Source organism: Pristiophorus japonicus, chromosome 3 (genome assembly GCF_044704955.1).
Source record: "Pristiophorus japonicus isolate sPriJap1 chromosome 3, sPriJap1.hap1, whole genome shotgun sequence".
NCBI lineage: Eukaryota > Metazoa > Chordata > Chondrichthyes > Pristiophoridae > Pristiophorus > Pristiophorus japonicus.
In genome coordinates, this window is record NC_091979.1 from 167,139,538 (window position 1) to 167,155,449 (window position 15,912).

Genomic DNA, 15,912 nt, shown 5'->3' on the forward strand with positions numbered 1-15,912 from the left:
CCCATCCAGCTAGTTGCTGCTGCTGTCGACTGTAGGCCTATGGAGCTAGGGAAGGTATTGGGTCCCAGCAACTCTTCGAGCTTGCCTCTTGTTAGCTCCATGCCTTCCCTGCTTGCCTGCCTTCTTGCTTCTGTTAGCTCCTTAATATATATTAATTTTGTTATACCAGCCTCATGATAGGCTGCTTCCAGTAAATGCATTTGAATGAGTTCGATGGCTGTAATGATGGGTTTGGATGGCCACAGTTCGCATCCCATTATCTGTTGCGTACCAATAGCATTTACCTTTTTTCCCCCTGGTCATACATTCTTGAAATTGCTCAGAAATGTTTTTATTTTTAATTAACCTCAATAACTCCCAATTAATTCAAACTAATCTCAAGCTAACCAGTGCCAGTTGAAAAAAAAAACTACAGGCACACTAAGACAAATAAAACATCCACATGCCCTTTTTAAAACTCTTACATTCACTCTGAAACATTAAAGAAAACCATTTGTTTTTATACAGACAGGCTTTTACACAGAATACATTCCATGATTTGTCAAACATCCGTAGGAGCAAATTCTATGTTTTATTTCTCTCGGCACAAAAGTTAAAAGCTTAAGTGTTGGGTTCACCTTAGAATCATATAATTCTATAACAACAAAGAGTGTTAAAAAAACAAGCCTGAAGGCTCTGAGTTTCAATGAGAGGAGCATTCCTAATAAGGTGGATGAATTGACTACACAGATAGCTGTTAACGGATATGATGTAATTGGGATTACGGAGACATGGCTCCAAGGTAACCAAGGCTGGGAACATCCAGGGGTATTCAATATTCAAGAAGGACAGACAGGAAAGAAAAGGAGGTGGGGTAGTGTTACTGGTTAAAGAGGAGATTAACACAATAGTAAGGAAGGACATTAGCGTGGATGATGTCGAATCTATATGGGTAGAGCTTCGAAACACCAAAGGGCAGAAAACGTTAGTGGGAGTTATAGCGGAAAGATTTCCCCCTAGGGCAGCAGCACTTGTAGCATAAGGTTTAGAACTAAACATGTAACTCTAATATTAAATGTGTGCATAAAAATGGCTGCCCGTGAAGCCTCAAGGGATTTCTGTTAGCTAAAAGAGACCACATTCCTGGAAACTGATAGCTGTTGTTTCCCACACACAGGACTAACAAGCGAGCTTTGCAGATGTCTCTAATCAGCCAGGCCTCAGACAAAATGTTCTGGTTCATATTGAGACAATACAACTCTGTAACAGGACTAAGATAAGGAGGCTACCCAAAGACAGCACCCAAGGACAGTAAGATAAGAGGAGCCTGGACCCTGTCACAAGATACATGAGTAATTCCTAGCAACACATCCCCTAGCAACACATGAGGCAATCACGCAGCCACCTAATGTTTAGAGACCACTTCTATTGGTCTAATTGAATCTAAATAATCAATATGATTGGATAGTGTCCGACCAAAATGGGCTGATGTAACTGTAGTAAACTGTAGTGAACTGTTGTAAAACATATAAAAATCCATTAAATCCTTTGTTCGGTGGAGAGAGGTACCTGGACCCACCAGTTGCTTCATCTCCCCACCGGCGTAATAAACCGCTTTGATGTATGGACCGACCCTGAGTGACGAGTGATTCTTGGAAGGGTACATTTGTGCTAACACTGGTTAAAGAGGAGATTAACGCAATAGTTAGGAAGGACATTAGCGTGGATGATGTGGAATTTATATGGGTAGAGCTGCGAAACACCAAAGGGCAGAAAACGTTAGTGGGAGTTGTGTACGGACCACCAAACAGTAGTAGGGAGGTTGGGGATGGCATCAAACAGGAAATTAGGGATGCGTGCAATAAGGGTACAGCAGTTATCATGGGTGACTTTAATCTACATATTGATTGGGCTAACCAAACTGGTAGCAATACTGTGGAGGAGGATTTCCTGGAGTGTATAAGGGATGGTTTTCTGGACCAATATGTCGAGGAACTAACTGGAGAGCAGGCCATCCTAGTCTGGGTCTTGTGTAACGAGAGAGGATTAATTAGCAATCTGGTCATGCGTGGCCCCTTGGGGAAGAGTGACCATAATATGATAGAATTCTTCATTAAGGTGGAAAGTGACACAGTTAATTCAGAGACTAGAGTCCTGAGCTTAAAGAAAGGAAACTTCGACGGTATAAGATGAGAATTGGCTAGGATAAACTGGAGAATGATACTTAAAGGGTTGACGGTGGATAGACAATGGCAGATATGTAAATATCAAATGGATGAACTACAACAATTATACATCTCTGTGTGGCGTCAGAATAAAAAAGGGAAGTTGGTTCAACCGTGGCTAACAAGGGAAATTAGGGAAAGTGTTAAATTGGCCAGAAAAAGTAGCAAACCTGAGGACTGGGAGACATTTAGAATTCAGCAGAGGAGGACTAAGAGTTTAATCAGGAGGGGGGAAATAGAGTATGAGAGTAAGCTTGCAGGGAACATAAAAACTGACTGCAAAAGCTTCTATAGATATGTGAAGAGAAAAAGATTAGTGAAGACTAATTCTGACCCTTGCAGTCAGAATCAGGTGAATTCATAATAGAGAACAAGGAAAAGGCAGACCAATTGAACAAATACTTTGGTTCTGCCTTCACTAAGGAAGACACAAATAACGTCCCGAAAATACTAGGGGACCGAGGGTCGAGTGAGAAAGGGGAACTGAGGGAAATCCTTATTAGTCAGGAAATAGTGTTAGGGAAATTGAAGGGACTGAAGGCCGATAAATCCCCAGGGCCTGATAGTCTGCATTCCAGAGTACTTAAGGAAATGGCCCTAGAAATAGTAGATGCATTGGTGGTCATATTCCAACATTCCATGGACTCTGGTTCAGTTTCTATGGATTGGAGAGTAGCTAATGTAACCCTACTTTTTAAAAAAGGAGGGAGAGAGAAAACAGGGAATTATAGACAGGTTAGGCTGACATCGGTGGTGGGGAAAATGCTGGAATCAATTATTAAAGATGTAATAGCAGCGCATTTGGAAAGCAGTGACAGGATCGCTCCAAGTCAGCATGGATTTATGGAAGGGAAATCATGCTTGACAAATATTTGAGAGTTTTTTGAGAATGTAACTACTAGAGTGGATAAGGGAGAACCAGTGGATGTGGTATATTTGGACTTTCAAAAGACTTTTGACGAGGTCCCACACAGGAGATTAGTGTGTAAAATTAAGGCACATGATATAGGGGGCAATGTTTTGACATGGATAGAGAACAGGTTGGCAGACAGGAAGCAAAGAGTGGGAATAAACGGGTCCTTTTCAGAATGGCAGGCAGTGACTAGTGGGGTGCCGCAAGGTTCAGTGCTGGGACCCCAGCTCTTTACAATATACATTAATGAATTAGACAAAGGAATTTAATGTAATATCTCCAGGTTTGCAGATGACACTAAGCTGGGTGGCAGTGCGAGCTGCGAGGAGGATGCTAGGAGGCTGCAGGGGGACTTGGATAGGTTAGGTGAATGGGCAAATGCATGGCAGATGCAGTATAATGTGGATAAGTGTGAAGTTATCCACTTTGTGGCAAGAACAGATTATTATCTGAATGGTGACAGATTTGTAAAAGGGGAGGTGCAACGAGAGCTGGGTGTCATGGTACATCAGTCATTGAAAGTAGGCATGCAGGTCCAGCAGGCGGTAAAGAAAGCAAATGGCATGCTGGCCTTCAATGCGAGGGGATTTGAGTAAAGAAGCAGGGAGGTCTTACTGCAGTTGTACAGGGTCTTGGTGAGACCACACCTTGAGTGTTTTGTGCAGTTTTGGTCTCCTAATCTGAGGAAGGACATTCTTGCTACTGAGGGAGTGCAGTGAAGGTTCACCAGACTGGTTCCCGGGATGACAGGACTGACATATGAAGAAAGACTGGATCGACTAGGCTTATATTCATTGGAATTTAGAAGAATGAGAGGGGATCTCACAGAAACATATAAAATTCTGATGGGATTGGACAGGTTAGATGCAGGAAGAATGTTCCCGATGTTGGGGAAGTCCAGAACCAGGGGTCACAGTAAAGGATAAGGGGTAAGCCATTTAGGACTGAGATGAGGAGAAACTTCTTCACCCAGAGAGTGGTGAACCTGTGGAATTCTCTACCACAGAAAGTTGTTGAGGCCAGTTCATTAGATATATTCAAAAGGGAGTTAGATGTGGCCCTTATAACTGAAGGGGTCAAGGGGTATATAAAGAAAGCAGGAATGGTGTACTGAAGTTGCTTGATCAGCCATGATGATATTGAATGGTGGTGCAGGCTCGAAGGGCCGAATGGCCTACTCCTGCACCTATTTTCTATGCTTCTATGTTTCCCTACTTTTTCCATCTTTTAAACAATCGTCTTACAACAGTAAACACAATTGCTTTGAAATTCCTTTTGGATTCCACTGGGTTCTTCTGCTCCCTCTTGTTTCACCTTTTTCTGCATCACCTTAATGGCAACTTTCACATTTCGTAAACTGCTGTTGTAGCTACTGAGGAGGATTTGCTTAAAGTCTACATCCTCCAACTCTGGGTGACTCCTCCTAAAATCCGCCCAGCATCTATTAACATCTAGCGGACCATCTGTGGAGTTAATGGGGCCTATATCCCAGCTCAATGCTGCCAATTCGTCCTCATCACAGTTATTGATTGGTCCCGGTGGTCCTGGTGCTTCAGGAGCCGGCAAACCCTCACTATACTGGGTCCCATCATCGGGCCCCTTTCTCTCCTCATCCCAATCTACCCCAGCTTCCCCCGGTGTCATACGACGAACCATCCCTTTGGCCCCGTCTAACTCTGCTGTTAACTGGCGGATCTTGTCTTTACAAGGTCTGTGATCTGCCCTCTTGTCAGTCTGGTTCTGCGCTACCTGGTATGCTATCTTTATCTTTCTTAGCTGTTCTTCTGCTTCTTTGGCTCTCTCTATGTGCCTTTCACTCTGCTCAATGTGAGCCTGCTACTGCCTTTTTCACTTGGTCACCTGATACTGCAATATTCTAGGTGATTACATGCCATTTCTTCTTTAATACTTTGCTCTTGCCTTTCTTTACTCAAATCTTTCGTTAACTGCTCTATTACGGAATTCTTATTGCTGATCTCACCTTTTAATTCCTTACTCTCATCCTCCAGCTGTCCTACCCTTTCTCTTAACAGTTGCGTTTGCTTCTGCAGGCACATGAGCCAAATCACCTTCTCTTTTGACCCTTTGTGGTTACTACTAACTGCCCACTCTGCCGCTTTTTCCTGCGGATCCCCAGAGTGTAGCATTTCTCGTGCCCATGGCTCCGAAATGTCCAGTTTGTTACATATATATGCAGCTACCTTAGCCTCCATAGACTACCCCCTATGACTACTCTTACCGCGGGCTCTACCCTGTTTCATTGCGGCGAGTCCATTTCCAGTGCCTCTGGCTGAGAAATTATTCCTGACTATCTTGGTCTCCCTGAGAGCACCTCGCAGTGACCTGCTGCTACTGTTACTCTGGCTTCTCTCTGTGGCTACCTGGTCAACCCGGGATTACTCCAGCCTACTCAAGACTGTTTCCTCCTCTGGTTGCCCTAGCCGCCCTTGAGATTGCTTCTTTTCTATGACTACCTTAGCCGACCTGAGACTTAACCAAGCCTCCCTAGGGTTTCTTGCCCTTGATTTGTGTCCATGATTCTATTCCAAACTCCGAGGTCCTGTCGTGGTCGACATTTTATGTAGGGTGTTCGTTTTCCACTCTACTTTGATTTATAGACCTCGGGAATTGTAAGAAGGACTCCACATAATGCAAAGTTTAGGCTTAAACCCAACTGTTAGTTTATTACACAAAAACCAACTAAAAATTGCAGAACAAGACTTCTTAGAGATTGATCACCCATCCAGTCAGTTGCTGCTTCTGTCAACTGTAGGCCTGTGGAGCTAGGGAAGATGTTGGGTCCTGTCTCCTCTTTGAGCTTTCCTCTTGTTAGCTCTGTGACTTCTCTGCTTGCCTGCCTTCTTGATTCTGTTAGCTCCTTAATATATATTCATTTGATTATACAAGTCTCATGCTGGGTTGCTTCCAGTTAATGCGTTTGGATGAGTTCGATGGCTGTAATGATGGGTTTGGATAGCCACAATTCGCATCTCATTATCTGTTGCTTTCACCACTAATCTGTGCATGGAATCTACAGGGCAAAAGATAACTCCTTATCTTTTATGCCTCGATATCCAAAAATGCACATCTCATGGGATCCTTTGTGGTCTTGGGTTTTCGCAGACTTGTAGTCTCCATGGGGAACTGAGTTTTCCCTCTGGCCAATTAGTCCACGGGCTTCTCTGCCTGATTGTATCAAAACCCTTTGGGCTAGATTTTACATTTTTATGCATATCGCCCAAAAATGGATGTTATTTCCGGCGTGGGCGGTAAAAATATGTTTTCAGATCGTCGGCTTCTCATCCATTCTCAAAGCACCTCGGCTCCATTTTTGAAATTGGGCATTACCGTGAGCGATATGAAATGGGCGGTAGCGTTAAATCTCGCTGACCTTCTGCCGTAAAGTGTCGCTGTCGCCGTCTTTAGCAATGGCATGGCAATGCTTGATTCCCACGATTCAGGAATTCAAGGGTCATCATGACATGTGCAGAAGAGGAGACAGAGAGAAAGAGAGCTGAGAGGGACTGAAGGCGTGTGTGGCTGTGGTGTGTGCTTGGTTGGCTGTTGTGGGAGGCACGAGGGAGATTCACCATCAGCAAAAAGCCTACTAAGCACCAAGAACACAGTTGGCAACGAGTTTTTGTCCAACAAATAAGATATAACATGGAAGGGATGATGGAGGCCCTGGAGCTGGTAGCCAGGAATACTGGTGGCAGAGGGCTCCCAGTGGTCCCGGAGCACGGCACTGCACCCAAAGTGACTCACTCCCATTGCCAACCACACATGAGAGCCAGGAACAACATCTTGCTTCTGGCTCGGAGCACGTTCCCACCTCGGGAATGTCCTCTCCGGTATCCGTCCAAGCAGCGGTTCGGCCGTCATCCCCCCCCCCCCAACCAGTGAAGCATCGCCTGAGGAGCTCCTCGGCCAGGTGGCTTGGAGTCAGGAGGGGAAGGGGAAGGGGTAGAGGTGGGGCGGAGAAGTGGGGCGGGGGGGGGGGGGGCGAAGGGTTGGTTTTTACAGAAATGCTGATAATTTCAGACAAATGTTCGGTTTAAATGTTTTCCATTTAACAAAGCCTTGTGCATTGGCTCAGATAGCTGCACCGTTACACACCGGTGATTCCTTAACATCAAAGGGAATAATTACACTTAACTTCAATCAACTTAAACTTTAACTGTCACCAAGGTGATGCCCACCATTGATGTATGACCTGCACGCCCAGCAGTGTGTCAGTCTTGTAAATAACACCACGTTCTTTTAGGAAAAGCTCTCATGGATGAGCTCCTAACATAAGGCTTTTGCAGCTATTATGCCACCACGGGCCCTTTCATGCGGTCTACAGGGGGGGTGGGGACATGGCTTCAGCGTTAGCCTGATTGTCTGGGTCGATGTCAGCGTCCACCTCCTCATCATCCTCGTTCTCTCTGTAGTGAGGTGGACTGTCAGACTCATCAGGCAATTCTTGTCCCCTCCTGATAGCCAAGTTGTGCAGCATGGAGCACACCACCATGAATTGAGCTACCTGCTCAGGGTGGTATTGGAGCTCACCTCCTGAATGGTCCAGGCATCTAAAGCACAGCTTAAGCACTCCAATGGTTTTCTCCATGATATTGCGAGTGGCTCTGTGGTTCTCATTGTAAGACCTCTCGGTTTCGGTATGGGTGTCTCGCAGGGGGATCATCAGCCAGGTGGCGAGCATTGTCACCAAGCATCACGCATTGACCTTGTGGCTGATTGTTAAACAAGTCAGATACAGTGCTCTCACGCAGGATGTGAGCATCATGGATGCTGCCTGGAAAATTAGCATTCACTGCCACTATAATTTGCTAGTGGTCGACAACGAGTTGGACATTCAGGGAGTGGATTCTGCTATGCTCATAATAAAGGATGAAACTGAGTACTGTGTACAATGAGCAAGTGTGAGCTTAGCTTCTTTAAAAAGACTCCAGAGTGCAGGTACCTCATGGGTGCCTGCTTATATACTGTGCTCCCAAGGGATGCTGGGATCCCTTAGGACTCCAACAGGTAGGCCCTCTGGTGGTAGTGTAATACAGGTTACAAGGTTAAATACATAACATCACTCCCCTGTGAAGTCAACAGTACACTTATTTACAAGGTGAGATGATCTGGGGCTTTTCGCTCCCTTGTCGATTGTCTCGGTACAAATGCGGGTGTGGGTGAGTTGTTTAGTTTTTCACTGGGCTGTTGGGTAGCCGGCCTTGCCAGGCTGCTGGGGTTGGTGAGTTTGGCATCGTGGTCAACCATGATGTCAGTTGCCACTTGTGTGTGTGTTGGAGTGTCAAAGTTGGTGGTGTCTTCTTCGGGTTATTCGTAGTTGTTGGTGAACCGCAATTTGATTTGGTCCAAATGTTTTCTGTGCATTTGTCCATTTGCCAATTTGACCTGAAACATCCGACTCCCCTCTTTGGCTGTGACAGTGCCAGTGAGCCATTTGGGTCCATGTCCATAATTGAGCACAAACACAGGATCATTGATCTCAATATTGCATGACAAATTTGCGCAGTCATGGTACACACTTTGTTGATGTCGCTTGCCCTCCACGTGATCATGGAGATCAGGGTGGACAAGAGAGAGCCTTGTTTTTACTGCCCTTTTCACGAGCAGCTCGGCTGAGGGAGCCCCAGTGAGTGAGTGGGGTCCGGTGCGGTAGCTGAGCAGCACTTGGGACAGCCGGGTCTGCAGGGAGTCTTCCAACACACATTTCAAGCTTTGCTTGATGGTCTGAGCTGCCCATTCTGCCTGGTCGTTGGATGTGGGCTTGAACAGGGCAGATGTAACGTGTTTGATCCCATTGTGGATCATGAATTCCTTGAATTCAGCACTGGTGAAGCACGGCCCATTGTCGCTGACGAGGGCATCAGGTAAGCCGTGCGTGGCAAACATGGCTCGTAGGCTTTCAATAGTGGCCGTGAACGTGCTTACAGACATTATTGCACATTCAATCCATTTTGAATAAGCGTCCACGACAACCAAAAACATTTTTACTAGAAATGGGCCCACATAGTCCACGTGGATCCTCGACCACAGTTTGGAGGGCCACGACCACAAACTTAGCGGTGCCTCTCTGGGTGCATTGCTCAGCTGAGAGCAAGTGTTGCACTGCCGCACACAAGACTCTAAATCTGAGTTGATGCCAGGTCACCGCACATGGGATCTGGCTATGGCTTTCATCATTACAATGCCTGGGTGGGTGCTGTGCAGTTCACATATGAATATATCTCTGCCTTTCTTGGGCAAGACCACACGATTGCCCCACAACAGACAATCCGCCTGCAGGGACATTTCGTCTTTGCGCCTTTGGAACGGCTTAATCGCCTCCTGCATCTCCATTGGGACACTGGACCAGCTCCCATGGAGGACACAGTTTTTTTACCAAGGACAGTAAAGAATCCTGGCTGGTCCAGGTCCTGATCTGGCGGGGCGTAACAGGGGACTTTTCATTCTCGAATGCCTCTATGACCATGAGCAAGTCCGCTGGCTGTGCCTTTTCCACCCCGGTGGTGGGCAATGGCAGCCGGCTGAGAGCATCTGCGCAGTTCGCTGTGCCCGGTCTGTGGCGGATTACATAGTTGTATGCTGACAGCGTGAGCGTCCATCTTTGGATGCGAGCAGAAGCATTGGTGTTAATCCCTTTGCTCTCAGAGAACAGCGATATGAGCGGCTTGTGGTCAGTTTCAAGCTCAAACTTGAGGCCAAATAAGAACTGGTGCAATTTTTTTACCCTGTAAATGCACGCCAGAGTCTCTTTTTCAATCAAGCTGTAGGCCCTTTGGACAAACTCCTGGACGCATAAGCGATCAGTTGCAAGATCCCCGATTCATTAACCTGTTGTAACACACACCCGACCCCATATGACGACGCATCGCAAGCTAGCACTAATCTTTTACAAGGGTTATACAGGACAAGCAGTTTGTTTGAACACAACAGATTTCTGGCTTTCTTAAAGGCAGCCTCTTGTGAATTCCCCCATACCCAGTCGTCTCCCTTGCGCAGTAGCGCATGTAGGGGTTCTAGCAGGGTGCTTAACCCAGGTAGGAAATTACCGAAATAGTTAAGGAGTCCCAGGAACGATCGCAGTTCCGTCACGTTCTGTGGTCTTGGCGCATTCTTGATGGCCTCCGTCTTGGTGTCGGTGGGTCTGATGCCGTCTGCCACGATTCTTCTTCCCAAGAGCGCGACCTCCTGCGCCAGGAAAACACAGTTCGAGCGTTTCAACCTGAGCCCCACACAATCCAACTGTCTAAGAACCTCTTCCAGATTCTTCAAGTGCTCAATGGTGTCCCGACCTGTAACCAGTATGTCGCCTGGAAAACCACGGGTGAGAAACCGACTTTAGCAGGCTCTCCATGTTCCGTTGGAAGATTGCTGCGGCCGACCGACTCCCGAACGGGCATCTGTTATAGATGAACAGACCTTTGTGCGTGTTGATGCAGGTGAGGCCTTTCAAAGATTCCTCCAGCTCCTGTGTCATGTAGGCCGAGGTCAGGTCCAGCTTAGTGAACGTCTTCTCTCCAGCCAGGGTCGCGAATAGGTCGTCTGCCTTGGGTAGTGGGTACTGGTCCTGTAGCGAAAAACATTAATCATTACTTTATATTCCCCACAAATTCTAACCGTGCCTTCCTCTTTAAGTACCGGGACAATCGGACTAGCCCACTCATTGAATTCCACCGGCGTGATGATGCCTTCTCGCAGCAGCTTGTCGAGCTCAATTTCCACTTTCTCACACATCATGTATGGTACCGCCCGTGCCTTTAGGTGGATGGGTCGCGTACTGGGAACCAAATCGATCTGCACTTTCGCCCCCGAGAAGCTTCCAATACCTGGCTCGAACAACGATGGGAACTTGCTCAGAACCTGGGCACATGAGGCGTCGTCGACGGACGAAAGCGCTCGGATGTCGTCCCAGTTCCAGCAGATTTTTCCCAGCCAGCTTCTGCCAAACAACGTGGGGCCATCCCCTGACACAATCCACAGCGGGACTTCGTGTACTGCTCCGTCATAGGAGACTTTGACTTCAGCACTGCCAATTACAGGGATTAGTTCCTTGGTGTGAGTCCTTAGTTTGATGTGAATGGGGCTGAGCTTGGGCCTGTGTGCCTTTTTGCCCCACAGCCTGTCAAAGGCCTTTTTACTCATTGTGAACTGACTTGCACTCATGTCCAATTCCATAGATACTGGAATACCGTTCAGTTCAACTTTCAACATTATTGGTGGACATTTCGTAGTGAATGTGTGTACCCCGTACACTTCTGCCTCCTCGGTACGAGTTTCCAATTCAGCTTGATCCACCTCTGCAACGTGCTGGTTTGCAGGGTTTGCAGCTCGCCTGCACATTCGCTGGAGGTGTCCCATTGTTCTGCAACCGTTGCACGCATAGTGCTTGAAGCAGCATTGATGGGCCCGATGATCACCTCCACAACGCCAACAAGGTGTTAACTGCCTCGCATTAACGATTGATGGTGGACTTGTAAATTCCTGGATTCTTTTACCTCAATCTGGTTCAGTAAAATTACTGAGTCGAATACCTCTTGTGCTTTGAACAAAGCTGTCTTTATTACCGGCCAGTAAGACCTATCAGACAGAAGATATACTCTCTGGATAGAGCGTACACACTCCCTACGGATAGGTGAAGTTACATCGTAAAGCGTTAACAGTTATACAGTTTTGAAATCAGATAACAAAATACAAATGGATTGACAGTCTAACTCAGCCACTCATTAGTCAATCTATATGAGATGTTCTTCTTGAAAGCTCAAGTATTGCCTCTAAATGTTTCAATCTAATGGTGTGACTATTAACTGAGACCTTGCAATTCTGCAGATTTATTTCATGTTACAATTAGATGTCATTGGCAGGATTAGTGACTTGAAACCTTGAGAAAGACTGTTAGCTATGCTGATGTTGCACTATTTGCAATCTGACATTCTCCCAGCTATTCTGCCATGGCTTATACATTTTCATATATCCCGTTTACTTTACTGTCCTTAATTCCATATATTCCGTTCAGATATCCACATCCCTCCTTTTATCATTCTATGATAACATTTAGGATCATTCTAGGAGTATTGCATTGTTGAGTAGTTCTCTAGTTTGTTGGATCATAACCCGGGAACCCTTGACCACAAGAGGGTCTGCTAACCTTGTCATCATTACTTTACAGCAGAGGTTAAGGCAACCAACAATCAAACAGCAGGTAATTATTACGATGAGAACAATTGCCCCATGTATTAGATAGGATCTCCAAGATCCACCCAGAAACCAATCAAACCTGCTAAGTTCTTTTGCTGGTGTGGATAACTTCTTCACCTCCCTCCTTATGTGATCGGCAAGGTGGGTTATGTTTTCTGAACTATCAGGAATGTAAGTGCAACATTCAGATCCTATCAGGGCACACGTTCCCCCTTTCTCAGCTAACAGGTAATCGAGGGCCATTCGGTTTTGTAATGCTACGGTCCTTATCGCTACCATTTCAGCTGTGATGCCCTCCAGAGCCTCAGCAGTGCGGTTAGCTACCTGTTCCAATATTGTTTCTTTGAATCCATCTAACAGTCTCAGTTAGGTCAGTGGAACGGTGCGCAAAGGAATTCCCCCTTTGGAATGTATAGGGATATGTGAACACACCCAGCATCTAGTGAAGTGCCCTTTTTCCGCATAAACGTAAGACATATACAAAAAGGTGTTTACATGGAGCTCTCGCCTTTGTCTTCCTTCCCGTGCGCCAAAACTGTCATATCAACACTATTATGCAGACAGTGGCATACAGACACAGTCTCATCTTATAAATAGTCCAATTATTTAGCTGATAAAAAGAGTTCTGTTTTCCCGTTTCCCTTCTTCAGGTCTCCGTCAGTGTATTTGGCTGTCTTACGGGTAAAAGTTCAAACTGATCCTCCTTCAACTGCCTTGTTCAGCTATGGGGAAGAGGAGATCTGGAACAGAAACAGGAATTAGACTAACCAGCAAAATTTGTTTAAATGGTGATGAGCTTGCAGTGGTGCAGGTGAACCCAGGCACTTTTCCCCTCAACCTTGGCTGCAGTGGGGGTAGTGAGTGACACCTAAAAAGGCCCCTCCCATTGTGGCTCTAATCCCTTCCGAATCCATACTTCCCTGGTGCCACGAGGGACAATTCAGGTAAAACTGGGAGGTCGAGGTGAGCATCTTGAACCTGGTTGTGAACTAGTCGCAGAGCCTGAGTCAGAGAAAGAACATAGGTGGTCATCAGTCTAGCTGAGATCTCATTCATATTTCCCTCATTAACACCTTAACAACAGTCTGAGTCTTATTGTCCAGGTTAGGGTAGGCTTCAATCCATCTGCTAAACACATCTACTATTACTAACACATATTTGTAACACTGAACTTTTTGCAACTCAATGTAGTCCAACTGAAATGTCTCAAAGGGACCTTTGGGTAGGGGCGTTTTACCCCAATCACAGGGGACTCCCTTCCCTGGATTATGTTGCTGGCCAACCAGGCAACGATTACTGATGTTCTGGGTGAGCGCCTGGAGTCTAGGGTGCCCCCAAGTAGCCAAAAGTGTGTCACTCGTGGTCCTTGCTCCACAATGAGTAGCAAAATGCATACATTCAATAACTCATAGAGCCAACTTGTCAGACATGCAAGTCTGTTCCGCGGGAGTGGTCCAGAGTTTAGAAACATTGTCATAAGTACATGCATAATATTTCCACAACAGTTTATCTTTTTCAGGAGCGTCCTCCTGTGCTTTTATAACATCTTGGATGGTTGGCATTGGTTTTTCCGAGGCTAACTTATCCTTCGCAGGATTTTTAGTCTGACTCATAATTTTGGGCACTACCATCTGTTGGTCACGAGAGGCCTGTTTGGCCTCTTGGTCAGGACAACGATTCCCTATATCAACCAGAGAATTTCCGGTAGTATGGGCGGTACATTTGACAATGGCAATGCGTTTGGGGAACATGAGGGCTTGCAACAAATCAGATACTAACTGTTTATGAGATATCTCATTCCCCTGTGAGGTTAGGAATCCCCTATTTTTCCATAATTGTCCGAAATCATGGGCCACCCCAAAGGCACACCCAGAGTCGGCACAGATATTGACTTTGAGATCTTTGGCCAAGATACAGGCTCGGGTGAGGGCGAACAGTTCAGCTTGCTGAGCAGAACAGGCAATTTCAAAAGCGGCAAATTCCAAGACCTGATTCTCCTGGTTTACTATGGCGTATCCTGAGATTCGTGTATCTTCTGGATTAATAGAAGTACTTCCGTCAACATACATAAACAATCATGACTGGGTTCTTCCTCATCTTGGGTTGGCTCAGTAAGAATACAGGCCGGATTAATTGCAGTACAGTGCCGAAAGGTCAGTTAAGGATTGCCTGTGATTTCAGTGGGTTCTGTCGGATAGAGGGCCAGTCCACATTGCCCTGCACTGGGATCTCAATCGGATCAATGGGAGTATAACCCACTTGGGAGGGGTCCTCTGCCCACACATGAGGATCCACATAGTCAGGTATGTCCGAGCCAGTATGATGCTGTAGAGTCGTTAAGACCTTCTCGGGGTCCCCATGAAATTGGACTGTTCGGCCATGTTTTATGATTTGCACATCCCGGCAGGTAGGGTCAGCCTCATCTATGGCCTTGCGTACCATAACTCCCAAATCTTTAGCATGGTGAGGGGCTAATACTTCACGAGCAATATACAGTGCCATTGTTAGGGGCTGTTTCCACAGATTCTTATCCACTTCCACAAAATCTGCCTCTCTTTCCAGTCCAGTCACTCTAGCCCTTAATAGAATTCCCTTCACTTCCCCTTCGTGATCCTGATAAAAGTTCTGCAGGTCCTGATTCTTTCCACTGGGATCGTATGCTAGGGTCACGTGATAGGGTGCCTGCGGCAGGTCCAGAGACCACCACTGAGGGGTTCTAGTGGTATAATATTGCTGCTTAAGGGTTTCCTGTTTTACAATAATCCCATCATCTCCACACTCCAAATGCAACTGGAATTTGCAAAGGAGGTCTCTAGCCATCAAGTTACAGTCCAGATTGGTTGTGATAACAACTTGATGTTCCACCGATTCTTCCTGGTAACCCATTTTAACCGGTTCTGACACTGGGAATGTCGAGATTTGTCCCAGGAATCCTGAAAGTTCCTGTGTTTCAGTAGAGGCAGGGAGTTTAAGCTTTGATTGTACAGAAGACATGAAGGCTCCCGTATCTATCAAAAAGGGTTGCCACTCATTCAGAATGGGTTCGTCGTCCGGGGAGGATCCCTGCACAATCAAGCTGTGTAGTCAATTGGGGGACAATTGACCAAAGAGGTTGTTCTGGGAGAAGTTAGTGTAAGATCCTCCTCTCCCCCCTTGCCCCCCTCCTCTTCCTCCTCTTCCTTTTCCATGCTGACGATAGGGGCAATTTTTATTCCAATGTCCTTCCTGCCCACAATTAAAACAGTCAATTCCTCTTACCCAGTCCCGGCCTCTTCCCATACCATGCCGGGGACAATAGGGAGATTTATTAGCAGGGCTCGGGCCGTTTGGTTGTTTAGTATAACCATATCCTTGCTTATCCATCCAATCCTGTATGCAACACTACGGTTCTATTGATCCTTCCTCCCGAGATGGCTCTTCCTTTCTAGTCACGTATTCAGTCTTGACCCGGGTTGGGGGCGCACCTCCCCCCTCCCCTTTCTTTTCCTGCCAATAATATCTAACTGCCCTTTCCATTTGTCCGGATAGTGGGGTGGTCTGCAGCTTGTTGTGCATCAGGGTTTGGCATTGGTCTGACAGGGA